The 25,650-nt window shown below is 39.5% G+C and overlaps 1 protein-coding gene across 5 annotated transcripts in view; it reads right to left on the bottom strand.

Moving 5' to 3' along the window:
- RALGPS2 (Ral GEF with PH domain and SH3 binding motif 2) overlaps positions 1 to 25,650 on the bottom strand; it is a 189,175-nt gene that overhangs the window by 148,465 nt on the left and 15,060 nt on the right. The window contains exon 1 of one of the 5 annotated variants that reach the window (XM_032291288.1): positions 4,526 to 4,675. The exons of 3 other annotated variants lie outside the window; for them this stretch is intronic. The gene's annotated coding sequence lies outside the window, so the exon portion shown is untranslated. Of the gene's footprint in view, positions 1 to 2,297; positions 2,388 to 4,525; positions 4,676 to 25,650 lie in introns of those variants that run through there. One more of the 5 variants, XM_032291291.1, reaches the window with a different exon arrangement.

The following is a 25,650-nucleotide window of genomic DNA, read 5'->3' on the forward strand; positions in this document are numbered from 1 at the left end:
AAAAAGCAATCAACTCTACAAGCTTTAATTCAGGAAGGAAAGCAGAAACCCAGTAGAATCATAAAGGATACCCAGATACCAGGAAGAAGAACACAGGCTGACAAAAGTGAGTGAAGCCCCAGTATGCAAGAAAGGCAGAGAACCTCTCTGTGACATGTATTACCTGGGGATCTGAGCAACCCAGGCCAAGGAAGAGAACTTTATTGCTCCTAATCCCTGAAGCTAACTGGAGTGCTGGAACTGTGCTCTCCCCCATTGGAGGCCTTAGATGGGGGAGAGCTGCTATAGCTGCACTTTCTCCCAGACTATGAGACTTGCAGCCAGGGCCATCTTGGTGACCTGAAAGCAGTCTGTGTATATCACTGCTGGGTGACCCAGCATGCTCTCCTAAAATCGTGGTGCAGTGGGGCCCTCTCCATTCCACTCCAAGCATAAATCCAGGCATTGAGAGCACCCACTTGCCTGGACCAATAGCCTGAGCCACCATACCTTTCATGGACATCGATTGTGGTGCAGCAGGGCCCTCTCTGCTCTATACCCAGGCAGATCTCCAGGTATTCAGAGCATGGATCAGCAGGCGGAACCACCCTACACTTTCTGTGCATAGATCGTGGTGCTGTAGGGCCCTCTCTGCTTCACACTTAGGCAGATCTCCAAGCATTTGGAGCAGCTGCTTGCATGGACTAGCTTGAATCACCCCATCCTTCCTGCACAGCAGGGGTCCTCTCCACTTTATACTCAGGAAGATCTCCAGGGCACCCACTTGCCTGGTTCAGCAGCCTGAGCTGCCCCATCCTTCCTGGGTATATCGTGGTGCAGAAGGGCCTCTCTGCTCTACGCCCAGGCAGATCTCCAGGCATTGAAAGCACCTGCTTGCTGGGATTGGTAGTCTGAACAGCCCCACCTTTTCTGTGCAGAGATCCAGGTGCAGGGGGTCCCCATCTCTGCTTCAGATCCAGGCAGATCTCCAGGCATTTGGAGCTCTTGCTCATCTGAACGGCAGCCTAAGCCACCCTACCATTCCTGTGCAGAGATCCCGGTGCACGGGAGGCTATCTGTGCTCCATGCCCAGTCATATCTCCAAGCATCTGGAGGACTCACTCTCCTGGATTACGAGTTTAGGCCACCCCATCCATGTGTAGAGAGCTTGGGGTCAAGGAGGTTTCTCAACTCCTGGACACGCTTCTGGGCACTTGGTGGGCACCCACTGGATTCTCCTTTGGCCTTGGTTCTTGTGCCTGCCATTGGGGAACCTGTAGGTGGACCTGCTTGGTACAGCTCTGCCCACCTTCCACCCTTCCCCACGCCTCCCCAGGGCTGAGGACGGAGCACAAACCACTGTTTATTCCATGAATCAGTCCACTGCCTGAGGCAACAGAGAGCAGCTCCCAGTAAACAAGGATCAAGTGCACACTCGGCCACTTTGGCCACAGCTAGCGCTTACTCATAAGCACTGTCTACTGGCTGGTAGGTAGAACTGTACAGCCCAATTTAAAACCTGCCAACCAAGGGGCTTATGGTTATAGAAGCAAAGCCAAAAGATCCTACCCAGCATTCTCTATGGTCACACCCCCTAGTCAGTGGGAAAAAGGGAATGAAGAAAAAAGCAATAATATCACAGAGAAAGAAGAAAAAAATTCTACCTGCACAAAAATAATTACAAAAATTAGAAGTGCCAGTGTCTCCAGATGAGAAGGAACCAGCACAAGAATTCAGCACCACGAAAAATCTGAATACAATGACACCACCAAAGGATCACACAAACTCTCCAGCAATGGTCCCTAACGAAAATGGAAACTCAGAAGTGACAGATAAAGAATTAAAAGCATGGACTGCAAGGAAGCTCAACAAAGATCCAAGACAAGGTTGAAAATCAACACAAAAAAACTTCTAAGGAAATCTAGGAAATAAAGGAAGAGATAAACATCTTAAAGAGAAATCAGGCTGGATATGGTAGCTCACATCTATAATCCCAGCACTAAAGGAGACTGAGGTGGGGGGATCACTTTGAGCCAAGGAGTTCGAGACAAGTTCTGGTCCATAGTTGTGCTCTGTGGGAACTCAGCTGAATGGCACAGCCTCCTGATATCCCAGAAAGCACCTAGACAGCAGGGCAGGAATCCCCACCCACCTCTGCTACTGGCAGCCAGGCAAACTGCACCTGCTAGAGCTTCCAGCCCAGTGGTCCTACTTCAGCCTGAATCTGTTGAGGGGCACAGCCTCCTGTTTTCCCAGAAACACCCAGATGTCAGGGAATTCAAATCCATCCACTCCTGGCCTGGCCAGACAAGCCATACCTGCAACAGCTTCCAGCCCAGCAGTCCTGCCTCTGCCTGAACTCTATAGGCAGGCACAACCATGTGATTCCCGGGGAGCACATCAACAGCAGATTAGGGCTTACCTGGCAAGGATATGGCTTTTGCATGAGAGAGCCCCATGGCCCAGAACACCCAACGAAAGAAACACAGGCATAGAGACAGTAATCAGACAGGGCTCCTCCACAATCCAGAGGGAGACCAGACACAAAATCAGTCGACAGAACCCACCTTATACCATAATCAAATCTCCAATGGCATCCAAAAAAAAAAAAAGCAAAAAAAAAAAAAAAAGAAAAAAAAAAAAAAAAAAAAAAAGACAGCAACTTCAGAGACTGAAGAAATATCAGTCCACGGGAATGAGAAAGAACCAGTGCAAAAAACCCCAGAAACTCAAGCCAGACTGTCCTGTCTTCTTACCTGCAACTACATTAGTTCCCCAGTAATTATTTGCAACCTGGCTAAAAGGGCTGAAATGACAGAAATAGAATTTAGAATATGGAGAGGAATGAAGATCACTGACATTCATACTCAAAGCCCAATTGAAAAATTCTAAGTAATATAGGAGATAAAAGATGAAATGGCCATTTTAAGAAAGAACCAAACTGAGCTGAGGGAACTGAAAAACTCACTTCAAGAATTTCAGAATACAATAACAAGTCTTAACAGAAAAATCAACCAAGATGAGAAAAGAATTTCAGAACTCAAAGACCTGCTCTCCAAAATAACTCTGGCAAAACCAACAACAAAAAAATAAAGATGAACAAAACCTACAGGAAATATGTGATTATGTAAAGAGACCAACTCTACAACTCACTGGCATCACTGAAAGACATGGAGAGAAAGCAGGCAACTTGGAACACATACTTTAAGATATTGTCCATGAAAATTTCCTCAATGTCACTGAAGAGGCCAATATTCAAATTCAGGAAATGCAGAGAACCCCTGAAAAATACTATACAAGAAGACCATCCCCAAGACACACAGTCATCAGATTCTCCAAGGTCAAAATGAAAGAAAAAAATGTTAAAGGTAGCCAGAAAGAGCAGGTAGGTCACCTTAAAAGGGAACCCCATCAGGCTAACAGTGTTCCTTTCAGCAGAGAACCCACAAGCCAGAAGAGATTGTGGGCCTATGTATTGGTTAGTTATCACACTGCTATAAAGACATACCTGACTGGGCATGGTGGCTCATGCCTGTAATCCCAGCATTTTGGGAGGCTAAGGCGGGTGGAATCACTTGAGGTCAGGAATTCGAGACCAGCCTGGTCAACATTGTGAAACCCTGTCTCTACTAAAAATACCAACAACAACAACAACAACAACAACAACAACAACAAAAATTAGCTGAGTGTGCTGGTGGGCACTTATAATCCCAGCTACTTGGGAGGCTGAGGTAGGAGAATTGCTTGAGCTTTGGAGGTGGAGGTGCAATGAGCTGAGATCATGCTACTGATCTCCAGCCTGGGTGACAGAGCAAGGCTCTGTCTCAAAAAAGGACATACCTGAGACTGGGTAATTTATAAAGAAAAGAGGTTTAATTGGCTCTGGTTCTACAGGCTATACAGGCTTCTGCTTCTGGGGAGGCCTCAGGACACTTACAAACATGGCAGAAGGCAAAGGGGAAGTAAGCACATCTTCACATGGCCAGGAGGAGAGAGCGAGAGAGTATGAGCACGTGTACACGAAGTGGGGATCTGGTTGTTTTACACATTGTCAAACAACTAGAGCTCACAAGAACTCTATCATGAGACAGCACTAGGGGCATGTTGCTAAACCATTAGAAAGTACTCCCATTATCCACTCACCACTCACCAGGCCCCACCTCCAACACTGGGGATTACAATTCAACATGAGATTTGGGTGGGGACACAGAGCCAACTCCTATCAGCTTATATTCAGCATTCTTTAAAAAAAAAAAAAAAAAAATCCAACCAAGAACTTGATGTCTAGCCATCTAAGCTTCATAAACGAAGAAATAATATCCTTTTCAGAAAAGCAAATGCTAAGGGATTTCATTACCACCAGATCTGCCTTATGAGAAGTCCTGAAGGGAGTGCCACACATGGAAAGGAAAGACAGTTACTTGCCACTATAAACATACACTTAAGTACATAGACCAGTGACACTATAAAGGCACCCACATAAGTCTGCATAATAACCAGCTAATAACATGACAACAGGAATAAATCCACACATCTCAATACTTACCTGGAATGTAAATGGACTAAATGTTCCAATTAAAAGGCACAGAGTGGCAAACTGGATAAAGAATCAAGAACCAACTGTATGCTGTCTTCAAGAGACCCATCTCAAATGCAATGGCATCCACAAGTTCCAAGTAAAAGAATGGAGAAAAATCTACAAAGCAAATGGAAAATAGAAAAAAGCAGAGGTTGCTATTCTAGTTTTAGACAAAACAGCCTTTAATCCAACAAAGATTAAAAAAAAAAAAAGGCATTACGTAATGGTAAAGGGCTCAATTCAACAAGACCTAAGTATCCTAAATATATATACACCCAAAACAGGAGCAACTAGCCAGATTCATAAAGCAAGTTCTTAGAGACCTATGAAGAGACACAGACAAATGCAGAATAATAGTGGGAGATTTCAACACCCCACTGACAATAATAGGCAGATCATTCAGGACCTGAACTCAACACTTGATCAAATAGACCTAACAAACATTTACAGAACATTCTACACAAAGACAAGAGAATATACATTCTTTTCATCTGAACAAGGTACATACTTTAAAATCAACATACAACTGGACATAAAGTAATCCTCAGCAAATTAAAAAAAAAACTGAAATCATACAAAGCACACTCTCATACTACAGTGCAATAAAAACAGAAATCAATACTAAAGAAACTCACTCAAAACTGTATAAATACATGAAAATTGAGCAACCTGTTCTTGAATGATTTCTGGGTAAATAATGAAATTAATGCAGAAACGAAAAATTATTTGAAACTAATGAGAACAAGGTACAAAGGTACAAAAATCAATAGCATTCCTATACACCAACATCCAAAATGAGAGCCAAATCAAGAATGCAATCCCATTCACAATAACCACAAAAAGAATTAAAAACCTAGGAATACAGCTAAATAGAGAGGTTTACTATCTTTACAATGAAGATTACTCAAAACACTGCTCAAAGAAACAGAGAGAACACAAACGGAAAAGCATCCCACGTTCGTGGATAGAAAGACTCAATACTGTTGGCCAATGGCCATACTGCCCAAAGCAATCAGATGCAATGGTATTCCTATCAAACTATCAATGACGTTCTTCACAGAATTAGAATTAGGAAAAATTATTGTAAAATTCATATGGAACCTCAAAAGAGCCCATATAGAGAAGGCAATCTGAAGCAAAAAGAACAAAGTGGGAAGTGTCATATTACCTGACATCAAACTATACCACAAGGTTACAGTAACCAAACAGCATGGTACTTCTACAAAAACAGGCACACAAACCAATGGAACAGAATAGAGTCCAGAAATAAGGCCACACACCTACACTCTGATCTTTGACAAAGCTGACCAAACAAGCAATGTGAAAAGAGTCCCTATTCAATAAATGCTGCTGGGATAAGTGGATAACCATATGCAGAAGACTGAAACTGGACCCCTTCCTTACACCACATATAAAAATCAACTCAAGATGGAATAAAGACTTATATGTAAAACTTAAAGCTATAAAAACCCCGGATGATAAGCTAGGAAATACCATGCTGGACATAGGCCCTGGCAAAGATAGCATAACAAAGACTCTAAAAGCAACTGCAACAAAAACTGACAAATGAAACCCAGTTAAACTAAAGAGCTTCTGCATAGCAAAAGAAACTATCATCAGAGTAATAAGATGATAGTTTCTTTCATTCTAGAGAATGGAAGAAAATATTTTCAAACTATGCATCTGAAAAATATCTAATATCCAGAATCTTCCTGGAGAAAGAAACTTAAACAAATTTACAAGCAAAAAACAACCACATTAAAAAGTAGGCAAAGGACATGAACAGATACTTCTCAAAAGACCTCAACACTGGCAACAAGCATATGAAAAAATGATCAACATCATTAATCGTTACAGAAATGCAAATCAAAACCACAATGAGATACCATCTCATGTCAGTCAGAATGGCTATTATTAAAACATCAAGAAATAACAGATGCGGGCAAGGCTGCAGAGAACAGGGAATGTTTAAACACTGCTGGTGGGGATGTAAATTAGTTCAGTCACTATGGAAAGCAGTTTGGCAATTTCTCAGAGGTCCCAAAGCAGAATTACCATTCAACCCACAATCTTATTATTTGTTATATACACTAAAGAATATAAATTGTTCCACCATAAAGACATGCACACGTATGTTCATTGCAGCACTACTTGCAATTGCAAAGACATGGAATCAACCTAAATGCCCATTAATGGTAGACTCAATAAAGAAAATATGGCACATATACATCACAGAATACTACACAGTCATAAAAAAGAGTGACATTGAGAGTTCAAGACCAGCCTGGCCAACACGGTGAAACTCTGTCTCTACTAAAAATACAAAAATTAGCTGGGTGTGGTAGTGGGTGCCTATAATCCCAGCTACTTGGGAGGCTGAGGCAGGAGGATCATTTGAACCCAGGAGGTGGAGGTTGTAGTGAGCCAAGATTGTGCCATTGCACTCCAGCCTGGGTGACAGGATGACACTGTAACTAAAAAAAGAAAAGGTGACATCACGTCCTTTGCAGCAACATGGATAGAGCTGGAGGCCATGATCTTAAGTGAACACAGGAACAGAAAACAAAATATTGCATGTTCTCGCTTATAAATTGGAGTTAAATACTGAGTATAGTGGGCACAAAGAAGGAAACAACTGACACCCAGGCCTACTTAAGGATGGAAGGTGGAAGAAAAGTGAGGACTGAAAAACTACCTACTGGGTACTATGCTTATTACCTAGGCAACAAAACATATCTGTACACCAAACCCTTCAAAATACAATTTACCCACATAACAAGCCTGCAGATGCACCCGTGAACCTAAAATAAAACAAAATTTAAAAATCAATCAGAGCTTCTGGAATTATAAATAACTTTAAACATTTTTAAGTGGGAGGGTGAGGTGGGTGGATCACTTTAGGTCAGGAGTTCGAGATCAGCCCGGCCAAACATAGTAAGACCCCATCTCTACTAAAAATAAAAAAAATTGCTAGGCGTGATGGCACATGCCTGTAATCCCAGCTACTGGGGAGGCTGAGGCAGGAGAATCACTTGAACCAGGGAGGTGGAAGTTTCAGTGAGCTGAGATTGCATCATTACACTCTAGCCTGGGCAAAAGAGTGAGACTCTGTCTCAAAACAACAACAACAACAAAAACCAACCAACCAAACAAAAAACAACGGAAAGCTTTATCAACAGGCTGAACCAAACAGAAGAAGGAATTTCAGAGCTTAGAGACCAGACTCTCAAACAAACCCAGTCAAGCAAAAATAAAGTGAAAAGAATTTTTTAAAATGAACAAAGTTGGGACAGGTGTAGTGGCTCATGTTTGTAATCCCAGAAATTTGGTAGGCTGAGGTGGGTGGATCATTTGAGGCCAGGAGATTGAGACCAGCCTGGCCAATGTGGCTGAAATGCTGTCTCTACTAAAAACACAAAAATTAGCCAGGCATGGTGGCACATGCCTGTAATGTCAGCTATCTGGGAGGCTAAAGCACAAGAATTGCTTGAACCTGGGAGGCAAAGATTGTGGTGAGCCAAGACTGTGCCACTGCACTCCAGCCTGGGTGACACAGCAAGACTCTCAACAAAAAGGAAAAAAAAAAAGAACAGTCTTTGAGAAATATGAGATTACCAAATCTACAAATTACTGGCACTCCTGAAAGAGACAGAGAAGAAGAAAACCACCTGGAAAACATACTTGAGAAAATAATTCAAGAAAATTTCCCTAACTTGCTAAAGAGATAGATATCCAGGTACAAGAAATCCAGAGCACCTGTGAGACACTATCCAAAATGAACATCATCAAGGCATATCATCACCAGACTGTCCAAGGTCAATGCTAAGGAAAAGTTCTTTTTTTTTTGAGACAAAGTCTTGCTCTGTCGCCCAGGCTGGAGTGCAGTGGCACAATCTCAGCTCACTGCAACCTCTGCCTTCCAGATTCAAGTGATTCTTCTGCCTCAGCCTCCTGAGTAGCTGGGACTACAGGCGTGTGCCACCCCATCTGGTTAGTTTTTACTATTTTTAGTAGAGATGGGGTTTCACCATGTTAGCCAGAATGATCTTGATCTCCCGACCTTGTGATTCGCCTGCCTCAGCCTCCCAAAGTGCTGGGATTACAGGCGTGAGCCACCACACCCAGCCAGGAAAAAAATCTTAAAAACAACTAGAGAAAAAGGTCAGATCATGTATAAAGGGAACCCCATCAGTCTAACAGCAGAGTTCTCAAGACACAGACAGGCACACTGGATTAAAAAAAAAAAAAGGCCCATCCATCTGCTGTTTTCAAGAGACCTACCTCATGTCTAATAAAATCCACAGGCTCAAAGTAAAGAGCTGGAGAAAGATCATCAAAGGGAACACAAAAACGAGCAGGGTTTGTCATTCTTATATCACTGAAAACAGACTTTAAACCAACAACAGTGAAAAAGGACAAAGAAGGGCATTACAGAATGATAAAATATTCAATTCAACAAGACTTCACTGTCTTAAATATAGACATACTCAAAATGAGAGCACCCAGATTTACAAAACAAGTTACCTCTAGACCTAAGAAAGGAGCCACACAAGTAGTAGTGGGAAACTTCAACATCCCCATGACAACATTAGACAGATCATTGAGGCAAAAAACTAACACATTCTGGACTTAAACTGGACACAGACCCAACTGGACCTAATAGACACCTACAGAATATTCTGCCCATCAACCATACAATATACATTCTTCTCATCTGCACACAGAACATACTCCAAGATCCACTACACACTTGGCCATAAAGCAAGTTCCAAATTTTAAATAATCAAAATCACAACCACTATACTCTTGGAATCAATACCCAGAGAATCTCTAAAAACCACACAATTTCATGGAAATTAAACAACTTGCTCCTAAACAACTTTTGAGTAAATAATGAAATTAAAGCAGAAATAAAAAATTTTTTTGAAATAAATGAGAATAGAGACACAACATACCAACATCTCTGGGATGCAGCAAAAACAGTATTAGGAAGGAAGTTTATAACATGAAAGGCCTACCTCAAGAAGTTAGAAAAATCTGAAATTAACAATCTAACATTACACCTAGGAGAACCAGAAAAACAAGAACCCCAAAGCTAGCAGAAGAAATAACTAAAATCAGACCAGAACTGAACAAATTGAAACCCAAATATCCATATAAAGAACCAATAAATACATTAAAAAGAGCATTCATCATGACCAAGTGGGATTTACTCTTGGAATGCAAGGATGGTTTAGCAGGTACAAATCAATCAATACGATACATCTTACCAACAGAATAAAGGACACTGGGGAAAAACTAAAAGCCTTTCCTCTAAGATCTGGAAAATGACAAGGATGCCCACTTTCACCACTGTTATTCAACATAGTACTAGTAGTCCTAGCTAGGGCAAACAGACAAGAGAAAGAAATAAAGGGCATCCCAATGCGAAAGGAGGAAGGGAAATTATCCTTGTTTACAGATAATATTATCTTATTTTTGGAAAAACCTAAAGACTCCATCAAAAAACTATTAGAACTGATAAATATTTACTAAAGTTGCAGGATATAAAATCAACATACAAAAATTGGCAGCATTTCTGTATGTTAACAGTGAACAATCTGAAAAAAAAATTTTTAAGTAATCCCACTTACAAGAACTACTAATAAAATTAAATAGGTAGGAAGTAATTTAACCAAAGAAGTAAAAGATGTCTACAATGAAAACTATAAAACACTGATGAAAGAAACTGAAGAAGACGTCAAAAAATGGAAAGTTACTCCATGTTAACAGACTCAAAAAAATCAATATTTTTAACTTGTCTACACTAACTAAAGTAATCTACAGATTCAAGGTAATGCAATCCCTATCAACATACCAGTAACATTCTTCATGGAAAAGGAAAAAAGAATCTTAAAATTTATATGGAACCACAGAAGACCCAGAATAGCTAAAGCAATACTGGGCAACAAAACAAAACAAAACTGGAGGAATCACATTGCTTGACTTCAAATTATACTACGGAGCTACAGTAACCAAAACACATGGTACTGGCATAAAAACATACCAATAGACAAACTGAACAGAATAGAGAATCCAGAAACAAATCAATACACCAACAGTGAACTCATTTCCAAGAAAGGTGCAAAGAACATACATTGGCAATGGGGAAAGGACAGTCTCTTCTATAAACAGGGCTGGGAAAACTAGATGCAGAAAAGAATGGAACTAGACCCCTATCTCTCACCTTATACAAAAATCAAATCAAAATGGATTACAGACTTAAATTGAAGACCTCAAACTATGAAACTACTACAAGAAAACACTGGAAAACCCTCTAGGAAATTGGTCTGGGAGAAAATCTATTGAATAACACCCCACAAGCACAGGCAACCAAAGGAATAATTGATAAACAGGATCACATCAAGTTAAAAAGCTTTTTGCACAGCAAAGGAAATAACAAAGAGACGACTCACAGAATGGTAGAAAATATTTGCAGCCTATCTATCTGACAAGGGATTAATAACCAGAACATACAAGGAGCTCAAACAGCTCTACAGGAAAAAAATCTAATAATCTGATTTTTAAAACAGGCAAAAGATCTGAATAGACATTTCTCAAAAGAAGACATATAAATGGCAAAGAGGCATACAAAAAAGTTTTCAACATCACCCTAAGTGTCCATCAACAGATGAATGAATGGACAAAGAAAATGTGGTACATATACATCATGAAGCACTATTCAGCCATAAAAAGAATGAGATCCTGTCATTTACTACAACATGGATGGAACTGGAGGTCATTATATTAAGTGAAATAAGTCAGACACAGAAAGACAAATATTGTAAGTTCTTATTTATTTGTGGGAGCTAAAAATCAAAACAATTGAACTCATGGAGATATAGAGTAGACGGATGGTTACCAGAGACTGAGAAGGGTAGTACAGGGGGTGGAGTGGGGGTACGGATAAGGGGTACAAAAAACAGAAACAATGAGTAAGACCTAGTACTTGATAGCACAACACGGTGACTATAGTCAATCGTACATTTTAAAATAACTAAAAGATTATAATTGGATTGCTTGTAACAAAGGATAAACGAGGGGATGGATACCCCATTTACCACAATGTGATTACTACGCACTGTATGCCTGCATCAAAGTATCTCATGTACCACCTAAATATATACACCTACCATATACCCCCAAAAATTAAAAATTAAAAGAATCAATGAAACCAAAAGTTGGTTCTTTGAAAGGTTATATGAGATTGGCAGACCACCAGACAGATAAACTAAGAAGAAAAGAGATCCAAATAAGCACAATCAGAAATGACAAAAGTGACATTACAACTGATTCCACAGAAATACAAAAGATCCTCAGATACTATTATGAACACTTGTACACACAGAAACTAGACAATCTAGAGAAAATTGATAAATTCCTGGAAAATCACAACCCACCCCTCAAGACTGAATTAGGGAGAAATGACACTCTAAACACTCCAATGTCAAATTCCAAAATTGAATAAGTAATAAAATACCTACCAACCAAAAAAAGGCCCTAGACCAGATGGATTCACAAATTCTACCAGACAACCAAAGAAAAACTGGTAATAGTCTTCCTGAATCTATTCCAAAAAATTGAGCAGGAGGGACTCCTCCCTAACTCATTCTATGAAGCCGGCATCATCTTGATTATTAAAATCTGGCAAAAACACAACAAAACAAGTAAACTACAGGCCAATATCCCTGATTAATATAGATGTAAACATCTTCAACACACTACTAGTAAATCAAATCCAGCAGTATACCAAAAAAGTTAATTCACCATGATTAAGCAGGCTTCATTCTTGTGATACAAGGCTGGTTCAACATATATAAACCAATAAATGTGACTCACCACATAAACAGAATTCAAAATAACCCTATGATCATCTTAATAGATACACAATAAGCTTTTGATAAAATCCAACATCCGTTTATTATAAAAACCCTCAAAAAATTAGGCATCAAAGGAACATATCTCAAAATAATAAGAGCCATCTATGACAAACCCACAGCCAATCATACTGAACAGGCAAAAGCTGGAAGTATTCCCCTTGAGAGCTGGAACAAGACAAGGATGCCCAGTCTCACCACTCTTACTTACATAGTACTGGAAGTCCTTGCCACAACAATCACACAAGAGAAAGAAATAAAAGGCAATCCAAATAGGAAAAAAAGAAATCCAACTCTCTCTCTTCACTGACTACGTGATTCTATACCTAGAAAACCCTAAAGACTGCAAAAGAGCTCCTACAACTGATAAATGACTTCAGTAAAGTTTCAGGATACAAAGTCAATGTACAAAAATCAGTAGCATTTCCATACACCAATAACCTTCAAGCTGAGAGCCAAACCAAGAATACAATTCCATTTACAACAGAATCAACCACAACAAAAATACCTAGGAATACATAGAAACAAAATAACAAATATCAAGGAGGTGAAAGATCTCTGCAATTACTACAATACACTGCTGAAAGAAATCACAGATGACACAAACAAATGAGTAAACATTCCAGGCTGCTGGATTGAAAGAATGAAACAAATTGAGGAGGAGGGATTCCTCCCTAAACTCATTCCATGAAGCCAGCATCACCTTGATACCAAAACCTGGCAAAAACACAACAAAACAAGTAAACTACAGGTAAAGTAAACCACATGGCCAAATTAAAATGGCCATATTGCCCAAAGCAATCTGCAGATTCAGTACTATTCCTATAGAGCTACAAATATTATTTTTCACAGAACAAGAAAAAAACTATTCTAAAATTCATATGGAACTAAAAAAGCCAGAATAGCCAAGGCAATCCTAAGCAAAAAGAACAAAGTGGGAAGCATCACATTAGCTGAGTTCAAATTATACTATAAGGCTACAGTAAGTAACCAAAACAGCATGGCACTAGTACAAAACAGACATACAGACCAATGGAAAAGAATGAAGAACCCAGAAATAAACCCAACAGCTACAACCATCTGATCTTGTATAAAGCTGACAAAAATGAGCAATGGGAAGAGTCTTCCTACTCAATAAATAGTGCAGGGATAGCTGGCTAGCCATATGCAGAACAACGAAATTAGACCCCTACCTTTCACAATACACAAAAATTAACAAGATGGATTAAAGATCTAACTGTAAAACTAAAATTATAAGAATCCTAGAAGAAAACCTAGGAAACACTATTCTGGACATGGGCCTTGGGAAGTTAACTTATGACTAAGTCCTCAAAAGTAAATGTAACAAAAACGAAAATTGACAAGTGGGACCTAATTAAGCTAAAGAGCTCTTCCACAGGAAAACAAACTATCAACAGGGTCAACAGACAACACAGAATGGGAGAAAATACTGACCAACTATACATCTGACAAAGGTCTAATATCCAAACTTTACAAAGAATGTAAACAATTGAATAAGCAATCAACAGGCAAAAGATGGAGACCCTTCCCCAAAAGAAGATATACAAGTGGCCAACAAACATATGAAAAAAAATGTTCAAAATTGCTAATCATTAGAGAAATGCAATTCAAAAACATAATCAGATACCATCTCACACCAGTGAGAATGCATATTATTAAAAAGTCAAGAAATAACAGATGCTGGAGATATCTGTTAAATTAATATTTAACTTTGTTCTTACCAAAAGACACATGCACTCATATGTTCATCACAGCATTATTCACAATAGCGAAGGCATAGAATCAACCTAGGTACCCATCAGTGGTGGACTGGATAAAGAACATGTGGTCCATGTACACCATGGAATACTTCACAGCCATAAATGAAATCATGTCCTTTGCAGCAACACGGAGGCAGCTAGAAGCCATTATCCTAAGCAAATTAACACAGGAAAGAAAAAAAAAAAAACAAATACTGCATTTTCTCACTTACAAGTGGGAGCTAATCAGTGGGTACTCATGGGCATAAAGAAGGCAATGATACTGGGCACTACTAGAAGGAAGAGTGAGGAAAAGGGAAGGGGGCAAGGGCTGAAAAACTAGTCGATACTACGCTTACTACCAAGGTGATGGGATCAATCACACCCCAATCTCAGCATCACACAATATATCCAGGTAACAAATCTACTACACACGTACCCCCTTGAATCTAAAATAAAAATTGAAATTAAAAAGGAAAAACATCACACATGCATTAGGAAAAAGAAAAAGAAAATGTGACAAAATGTTAAAAACTGGTAAACTGGCCCGGCGCAGTGGCTCATGCCTGCAATTTCAGCACTTTAGGAGGCCAAGGCAGACACATCAGCTGAGGTCAGGTGTCCAAGGCTAGCCTGGCCAACATGGTAAAACCCCATCTCTGCTGAAAACACAAAAATTAGCCAGGCATTGTGGCATATGCCTGTAGTTTCAGCTACTCAGGAGACTGAGGCAGGAGAATCACTTGAACCTGGGAGGCAGAAGTTACGTAAACCAAGATCGCACCACTGCACTCCAGCCTGGGCAAGAGTGAGACTTCATCTCAAAACAATTGAACAAACAAACAAACAAACAAATAAAAACTGTTGAATTTAGGTAGAAGGTATATAGAAGTTCTCTTTATTATTTTGAGTAACTTTATATGTCAATTTGACTGAACCAAAGGGTGTCCAGACATTTGGGGATATTTTGAGGGTATTTCTGGATGAGATAAAAATGTGAATTAGTAGACAACCGAGTAAGGCAGACTGCCCACCCAATGTGGCAGACCTCATCTGTTGAGGGTAGGAATAGAACAAAAAAGCTGTGAGAAGGAACTCTGCCTGCCTAAGTGCTTTAGCTGAACATTGGTCTTTTCCTCCCTTTGGACTCAGACTGAAACATCAAAACTCTTCTCAGGTCTAGAACCTGCTTGCTTTTGAACTAGAACTTATACCACTGGCTTTCCTAGACCTTCACACTTAGATAGGAATTACATATTAACTCTTTTGGGTCTCCAGCTTACCAATGGCATATCTTGGGACTTTTTAGCCGCCATGATCATGTGAGCCAATTCCTTATAATTTATACTATATAAGAAATTATACATTAAAGCTAACAGCATTATATATTATATATAATTATATAAGGACTATATTTTGAATAAAATATATATATATACACACACACATATATATATACACACACACACACACACATATATATATATATATATATATATATATATATATATATATATCTCCTATTCATTCTGTTTCTCTGGAGAACCCTAATATACTATTCTTTTAATTTTACTATTAGTTTGAAATTATTTCAAGATAAAAGACAGGGAGGGAAACTGTGAATTCTCCCAAATTATACAGAAGCTCCTCAACTTAAAAACCTTCAACCTGCAAATTTTCAGAAACCAAGAAAGCTACACACCCAATAAACAGTACAACTCTAATGGAGGAACTGTTATGATATAACTGAAGTGTTTTACTGTCGTTTCCTCCTGCTTAAAGCATTTGGTAAATAAGTATCTCTAACTCCATTCCATAAGACAGAGACGCTTGGTCTCAAAACATTTTTTTTTGAGTAGCACGGTGAACATTATGCTACGACATAAATTTTAAAAGAAAAAGTACAACGGTTACCACCAACAGAGGGCGTTAGTGATCACTTGTTTAGCGTCAATCTGGACTTGAGACAAAATGAGCTGAGGAACAGCTCAGCTCATATATCCATAAATATTTTTGCCTCATGCTAATAACACAGATGAATATTATTTAAGAGACGGAATATACTTTAGAGATCTTTTTTTGTGACGGGGGGGCTTTGAAATGGAGTCTCTCTCTGTTGCCCACGCTGGAGTGCAGTGGTGCGATGTCGGCTCACGGCAATCTCCGCCTCCCGGGTTCAAGCTTCTGCCTCAGCCTCCCAAGAAACTGGGACTACAGGAGTGTGCCACCATACCTGGCTAAATTTTTGCATTTTTAGTAGAGATGGGGTTTCACCATATTGGCCAAGCTGGTCTCAAACTCCTGACCTCGTGATCCACCCACCTTGGCCTCCCAAAGTGCTGGGATTACAGTCCCGTGAGTCACCGCGCCTGGCTACTTTGGAGATATTTAGGGTGCATTTCAAATCCCCAGGTCTTCTCTCATTTTAATACTTGCCTCATCTCAGGGTCCATGTCCCACCCCTGAATTCCCACAGAGAATTACAGCTGTAGGAATTCATTGTAAAGTGATGAGAACGTGCTGTATCTTTCAAATGTGTAAAAATAAAAGAATAGGAAGGCAGAAAAAAAGAAACGGCATATTTGCTAACCCACTGCTTTGTTCCAATCCTGATTTTACATAAGACAGCACCAATCCCAATGCCAAGGTCATGTGATCTTGCCAAGTCCACATAACCAATTAATGGCAGAGGTATATCTTATATTCAAGTCTTCCATTTGCTAATCGTTGCCACTTTCCATCAATTCTTCTTGAATGTTTAAATAATGTGGAAATATGTGAGTGGCTAGGGGTAAAATATCTAGTTTCCTTCATTTCTAATAAAAGTTCATTAGTTGAATAAGATGACAAAGAAAACAGTATGTACAAAGGAACAGTGAAATCCTTTCTCATATTCAGTGGACTGCCAATAGTTCAAGTACAGAGAGCAAATGTAAACAGAGGTGGGAGGCATCAGGAACTGAGTCTGAAAAAATAAAGGGCAACGTTTGTCATAATCAAAGAAAAATCTGGACTGTACACAATGAAAAGGCAGAGTCCATATTAATGGACTATTATATCTTATAAATTTCATTCAGAAGGATATATACAGAAACAGAAAGAGAGACAGAAAAGAAAGAGAGACAGACCCTACTGAATTCAGAAGTCTCAACAAATGGATACCTAAGCAATGACTTCAACTACAATAGATCCTTAGTATCAGTTTATGAAGGATTTTTCCCAAGACAACTTGAAAGATTTCCAAATTGGAGAATACTACTATAGCATATAAAACATTAAAGTATAATTATTTATTTATTTTTCTAATATATATTTGTTGAGATGGAGTCTTGCTCTGTCACCCAGGCTGGAGTGCAGTGGCACAATCTCGGCTCACTGCAACCTCCATCTCCTGGGTTCAAGTGATTCTCCTGCCTCAGCCTCCCTAGTAGCTGGTACTACAGGCACACACCACCATGCCTGACTAATTTTTTGTGTTTTTAGTAGAGATGGGGTGTCACTGTGTTAGCCAGGATGGTCTCGATCTGACCTAGTGATCCACCCACCTTGGCCTCCCAAAGTGCTGGGATTACAGGTATGAGCCACCATGCCTGGCCAAGTATAATTATTTTTAACTCCTACAAATCTTTAATGATTCTAAGAAGATTGAAATAATTTATATTATTCACATTACTATATAAACCGTAAAGGTGACTCATATGTATCATGAATTTAAGCCATCACAAAATACCACATTTTATTAACTTACTCCTCCTTCTATAGCTTTTGCTTTTTGCTTCTCTTTGATCACCAGCAGTAGGAGTTGGCTCCAGCTGCAGAAAGATAGTGCTAGCAACAAAAGTTACTATGGCCGGGCAACATGGCTCATACCTATAATTCAGCACTTTGGGAGAGGGAAGTGGGAGGGCCACTTGAGCCCAGGAGTTCAAGATCAGCCTAGGCAACAAAGCGAGACCTCCCATCTCTACAAAAATAAATCAATTAAAAATTAGCTAGGCATGGTGGTTTACGCCTATAGTCCCATAGTCCCAGCTACTTGGATGGCTGGGGTGGGAGAATTGCTTCACCCTGGGAGGTCAAGACTGCAGTGGGCCATGACTGTGCCACTGCACACCAGCATGGGCAAACAGAGTGAGACCCTGTCTCAAAAAAAGAAAGAAAGCAAGAAAAAAAAAGTTACTACACAAATTAGTAGAGATTAGCAAATCACATTGAGATTTCCCTACTAGGTAGTAGACTAAGACCAATCTAGGCTCAGCAAATTACAAATTATCATATGCCATGCATCCTCCCTGTCATTCATGGAATAGTGAGAACCCACAATTATAAATGTTAATTTGTGAAAACCAGTCAGCAAAGAAAAAAAAAATTTTTTTTTTCATCTAATAATAAAGATCCCTCTGGTCCTTTAAAAGTAACGATACCTATAACAACATAAATATTTGCATAGTGACTTGTAGCTTACCCACACAGTTTAAAGTAATTTCACCAGAAGGATTTCAAGAAATGTTCTAGTAAATTTATGACCTAGTTTTTCATTAGAACATTTTTATTAAGAACTGAGAGTACTAGGTCTCTGAAGATACACTTACTCCTTCCTGCATAAGTTCTGAAAGCCACCCAATGGCCACAAAAGGGAATTTCCTGTATAAGTATTGAGATGTTATGGAGATTGAAACACTGTTCTTCATTTATTCTAACACCCCACTAAGATAAACATTATTATTAATCAATAATGTAATCAATTTAAGAAACTGACAATCAGTTCAGAAAATGAGACTTAGAGTGGTTAAGAAGGTTATGGAATAGTGTTGTCTTTCAGAAGAGCGAAGAAATCTTTCCAAGAAACCTTCCTTCCATCTTCTTCCCCACTCCAAAAAAAAGGTGCCCCTATTTGTTTCACTTGCTAGAATTCCTTCATATTAACTGCTGTCTGCCAAGGAAGAGACGTCAGCAATATCTTCACAGAGAATTTGATATCTGAGATGAGTCCTGAGAAATAGAAAATGGGCACATGGAAGGGAAATTTATGGTAAGGGCAATCCTGGCACAAGGAAATGCTATTTGCAAAGCCACAAGAATGGAAGAAATTGCCATAATGAAGGGAAATTGGTTCGTTGTAGAAAAAAGCACAAGGGTTGGGGGAGGGGGTATATGAGTTGTATGTGTCTGTGTGTGTGAACATGGAAGATAAATTACAAAGACAGACTCTAGCCAGATAATGAAGCCTTATAAAGGCATGGGAAGAAATGTACTTTAATGTAAATCAAGGTTTGTTAACTAAGAGACATGAATAAAACTTTAGGGCCATATACTGCCCAATTTCCCCAAATGAGGAAAACTATGTACATGAACACATATAAAAATAAACTCATTTTCTTGGATCCACAGCTATTAGTGATTTTCAAAGGAACTCAAGAATAAAAAGCAGTTAAGAACCACCGTTCTGGGTGACTGGGAGTCCCTGTATAATTATAGGCAGAGAAGCGTACCATAATACTTTTATTTTAGAAAGGTAACTTAGGTAACATTTGTGGACATTGATGAATTTGAGAACCTTAAATGCAGAAGGAGCAATAAGGAGGTTATTATCCTACTGCAGCCAAGAAATTATAAATACCAACATTAAAAAACCTAATTCCAGAGACTTTTCAAAGTAAACATGCCTGAATTCGTTAACCAGCTGCATGTGAGAGAGAAAAGAGCTAAGGTTGCCTTATTCTGCTTCTTAAAGTTCACATCATTCACTTATTATATACCATCATCAGTAAAAGCCATTAAATACAGCACAGCAGCTCCAAGTGAAAGGGTACCACTTTTGTTTGCAATGAGCCACCACTGGGAAATTAAACAGAAAATGTCAAATATCCCAAAGAGGAAACACTGATGGCCTAGAACATGGTTTGGCAAAGTATGGCCCACAAGCTAAATCCAGCCCCATTTTTGTAAATAAATTTTAACAGAACACAGCCACTCATCCATTTATGTGTTGTCTGTGGTTGCTTTCACACTACAAAGGCAGAACTGAATAGCTGCAACAGAGACTTGCATGGCCTGCAAAGCATACGTTGTTTACTCCTTGGGCTTTTAGAGAAGGTTTGCCAGCCTCTCGCCTAGAACAAAAATGGATACATTCTACCTCAGAAAGTACTGGTTGTTTTTTTTTTTTTTTTTTTTTAAGTTTTCTTTTTGAGATGGAGTCTCACTCTGTCACCAAGGCTGGCGTACAGTGGCGTGCTATCGGCTTACTGCAACCTCAGCCTCTCAGGCTCAAGAGATCCTCCCGCCTCAGTCCTAGGACTACAGGTGCACACCACCATGCCTGGCTAATTTGTGTGTGTGTGTGTGTGTGTGTGTTGTTGTTGTTGTTGGCTAATTTGTGTGTATGTGTGTTTTTGTTTCTGTAGAGATGGGGTTTTTCTGCCACGTTACCCAGGCTGGTCTTGAACTGCTGAGCTCAGGCAATCTGCTTGCCTCAGCCTTCCAAAGTGAGGGGATTACTGCTTTAGTGCAATAGATGCAAGTAACATGCAAAGTAAGATACTCTCTTACCTCTGTGCATAGACCAAATCTAGCCATGTGGCCATTAGCTTTCTGGAGCAGCTGTAGATAACTCTGCAATAGCAGCAAGCTACTTCTAAGATCCTCATCAAGTTGAATTTACAAAATCCCAAGTATTACTCCATTTAGAAAAATACCATTCCTCAAAAACAACATATTAGCAGCCAATGTTTCAGGCCAATCAAAATCACTGTCCTTACCCCTATTCTCCCAGTCATATCTACCTTCTCTCTCCTCAAGGTTCTCTTTTAAAATGGAAAAAGAAAAAAACACTAAAGATCCAAGTGTTATCAGTAAAACTGCTGAAGTTGTCTGTCTGAGAACCAGAGTCTTAGCCTATTTATGCAACACTGGCAAAAAAGCTGGCGAGGTAGACATTCAAAATTAATAAATCTTGTATCTGAATTTCAGATTTCAAATAGCCACCAATTATTTCAAAAACAAACAAAAACTAAATTTTAGTTTATCAATTAAAATTGAGCTCTACTGGTGGCCTCTATCCGACTAGGTTGGGAACTGGTGTATGGTAGTGGTAATATTTCAACATTTTTTTTCAAATGATATGAAAACAAGTATTGCAACACATCCAAACAGAACTCTGGGTGGCTATAGAAAAAGAATTATTTCATGAATCAAAGAGTCTCATGAACACATCATCCACACATTCCCAAAAACCTAATACACAATTTTCTCCAAAGGTTTTGGCAATAACATATTTCAACACATGACTGTAACATATTTCAACACAGGATTCAAATAATAAACAACTAATTTGACTTTAGATACTCCAAATCAGGGTTTCTCAACCTTGGCACTGCTAACATCTGAAATCAGATAATTCTTTGTTGAAGAGGGCTTTGCTGTGCATTGCAGGCTATTTGGAAGTATCTCTGACCCCTACCCAGTGGATTCCAGTAACAGCTGTGAAAATCAAATGTCTCCAGGACAAATGGTCTCCAGTTGAAAACCACTACTCCAAAGGAATTTTATTTCCTAATGACATCTAAGAACAAAATTTCTTTCAAGTTTTTCTGCTTTCTATATATTAAAGTACATGACAAATGAAGTAATGATGCATGTGATAGTTACTGAGTGTCAACTGGATTGAAGGATACTAAGTACCGATCCTGGGTGTGTTTGTGAGGGTGTTGCCAAAGGAGATTAACATTTGAGTCAGTGGTCTGGGAAAGGCAGGGCCACCCTTAATCTGGGTGGGCACAATCTAGTCAGTTGCCAGTGCAGCTAGAATATAAACAAACAGAAAAATGTGAAAAGACAGACTAGCCTAGCCTCCTAGTTTACATCTTTCTCCCATGCTGGATATTTTCCACCTAGAACATCAGACTCCAAGTTCCTCAAACTCAGACTGGGTCTCCTTGCTCCTCAGCCTGCAGATGGCCTACCGTGGGACCTTGTTATCATGTGAGTTAATACTTAATAAACTCTTCTCTCTCTCTCTCTCTGTCTACACACACACACACACACACACACACACACACACACACGTACACACATATATATAAATTCCATTAGCTCTGTCCCTGTAGAGAACCCTAATACAATGCATGTTATATAAACAGTTTTTAATCAATCTTTTATCATTTTCTAGCCACAGCAAATCTTTATTGTATGATTTTGTTTTCTTGAGACAGAGTTTTTGCTCTGTTGCCCAGGCTGGAGTGCCACAGCACAATCTCGGCTCACTGCAACCTCTGCCTCGTAGGTTCAAGAGACTCATTCTCTTGCCTCAGCTTCCTGAGTAGCTGGGATTACAGGCACCCACCACCACACCCAGGTAATTTTTTTATATTTTTAGTAAAGACAAGGTTTTACCAAGTTGGCCAGGCTGTTCTCAAACTCTTGACCTCAGGTGATCCACCCACCTTGGCCTCTCAAAGTAATAGGATTACAGGCATGAGCCACCGTAACAGGCCTGCATGAATTTAAAAAAAAAAAAATTTTTTTTAAACAGCTTTATTTGAGCCAAAAACAAACAAAAACTAAATTTTAGTCTATCAATTAAATGCTAGACTAAATGGGTTGCTGGTAGTGTGTACCTGTATGCAAGAGAACAGCTTGAACCCAGGAGTTCAAGACTAGGCAATATAGCAAGACCCTGTCCATCTCAATTAAAAAAAAAAAAATCCTGTGTTAGTTCCTGTGTAATTTTATTAAAAAATTAAAACAAAATAAAAATAAACTTTATATACAGGTGACACACAATAAATGACACATGTTCAAAGCACATATATGGTATACATCTATGAAAAATCAAGATAGGGAACATACTTAGTCACCCCCAAAGTGCCTGCCTGCCCTTTTTTTTTGAGACAAAGTTTCACTCTGTCACCCAGGCTGGAGTGCAGTGGTGAAATCTCATCTCGGCTCACTGCAACCTCCGCCTCTCGGGTTCAAGCAATTCTCCTGCATCAGACTCCCGCGTAGCTGAGATTACAGGTGCCCACCACCACGCCCAGCTAATTTTTGTATTTTTAGTAGAGATAGGGTTTTATCACGTTGGCCAGGCTGGTCTCAAACTCCTGACCTCATGTGATCCGCCCATCTCAGCCTCCCAAAATTCTGGGATTATAGACATGAGCCACAGCACCCAGCCAGTGCTTGCCTTCCTTTGCTTTGCATAATTCTTTTGAAATTTATCCCTGTTGTTGTGACTAACAATAAATAGTTCATTTCCTTATATTGCTTAAGTAGTATGGTTATATCACAATTTGTTTATCCGTTTTTTCCAGTTTTTGACTATCACAAATCAAGCTGCTATGAACATTAGTGTACAAATCTCTTCAGTAAATACCTAGGAATGGGAACTGCTAGTAGGTGTATATTAACTTTTTTTTTTTTTTTTTTTTTTGAGACAGAGTCTCACTCTGTCACCCAAGACTAGAGGGAAGAGGCACAATCTTGGCTCACCGCAACCTATGCCTCCCAGGTTCAGGCGATTCTCCTGCCTCAGCCTCCCAAGTAGCTGGGATTACAGGCCTGTGCCACGACGCCCAGCTAATTTTTTCTTTTTTTTTTTGAGACAGAGGCTTGCTCTGTCATCCAGGCTGGAGTGCAATGGTGCAGTCTAAGTTCACTGCAACCTCTGCCTCCCGGGTTCAAGTGATTCTCGTGCCTCAGTCTCCTGAGTAGCTAGGACTACAGACACGTACCACTACACCTGGCTCATTTTTGTATTTTTAGCAGACACAGGGTCTCATCATGTTGGCCAGGCGGCCCTCAAACCCCTGATCTTGTGATCTGCCCGCCTTGGCCTCCCAAAGTGCTGTGATTACAGGCGTGAGCCGCCGTGCCCAGCCACAGCACAGCTAATTTTTGTATTTTTAGCAGAGACAGGGTTTCGTCATGTTGGCCAGGCTGGTCTCAAGCTCCTGACCTCAAGCGATCCTCCTGCCTCAGCCTCCCAAAACGTTGGGATTATAGGCATGAGACACCATGCCCAGTCTGTATGTTAACATTTGAAGAAACAACCAAACTGTCTCCTAAAGTAACTGTACTGTTTTATAGTCCTAACAGCAAAGTACAGTGCTCCAGTCTTTCACATCTTTGAGAGCATTTGATATGGTCAGTCTTTTAGGTATGTAGTGCTAGCTCACTGATTTTAATTCCCATTTCTCTAGTTACTATTAACATTAAAATTAATATAAAGACTAAACATCTTTTTATATACTTAATATGTCTTCTTTGATGAGGTATCTATCAAATCTTTTGCAGATTTTAAAAAATTGGATTGTTGGTATTCAGTTGAGAGTTCATTAGTATATACTGCATATACAAGACCTTAGTCACATAGTTGATTTGCAAGTATTTTCTCCCATCCTGCAGCTTGTCTTTTCATTCTTTTAAGAATTCTCTTTTTCGCTGGCCATGGTGGCTCACGCCTGTAATCCCAGCACTTTAGGGGGTCAAGGTGGGTGGATTCGCCTGCGGTCAGGAGTTCGAGACCAGCCTGGCCAACACAGTGAAATCCCCTCTCTATTAAAAATACAAAACTTAGCCGGATGTGGTGGCACATACCTGTAGTCCCAGCTACTTGAGAGGCTGAGGCAAGAGAATCGCCTGAACCTGAGAGATGAACGTTGCAGTGAGCCAAGATCGCACCACTACACTCCAGCCTGGGTGACAGTGAATCTTAAAAACTTTCTTTTGAAAAGCACGTTTTCAATTTCATAAAAATTCGTTTTATCAATGTGCTGTTTTATGGATCATGCTTTTGATGTTGTAACTAAAAATAATTTTGCCTGACTCAAGATAAAGATTTTGTCCTAATTTTGCCAAAAGTTTGTAATTTTAGGCTTGACCACTTAGGTATTTGATTCATTTTGAGCTCATTTTCACATATAGTGAAAGATATAGACTGACGTTCGTTTGTTTGCATTTGTATATCCAATTGTGCCAGCATTATTAGAATAGATTATCCTTTCTCTGCTGAACTGCCTTTGCACCTTGTCAAAATTCAGTTGTCCATTTATGTACTGGCTTACTTCTGGACTCTGTTCTATTTCATTTATCGATTTCTCCATCTTATACCAATACAACACTGTTCTGACTACTTTAGATTTATCATAAATTGTGATATCAGATAGCTTTAGACCTCCAACTTTGTTCTTTTTTCAAAGCTGTTTTTGCTATTCTATGTCCTTTACATTTCCACATGAATTTTAGAATCAGCTTGTCAATTTCTACCAAAAAAAAAACCCAAAAAACCCAAAAAACCAAAAAACAGCCTGCTAGCATTTTGACTGGAATTGCATTGAATCAACAGATCAATGCAGAGGTAATTGCCATCTTAGTAACAGTGAGTGTTCTGACCCATAAACAAAGAATATTTCCCCAC

This window comes from Sapajus apella, unplaced genomic scaffold (assembly GCF_009761245.1).
Source record: "Sapajus apella isolate SASKATOON/1434 unplaced genomic scaffold, GSC_monkey_1.0 scaffold25, whole genome shotgun sequence".
NCBI lineage: Eukaryota > Metazoa > Chordata > Mammalia > Primates > Cebidae > Sapajus > Sapajus apella.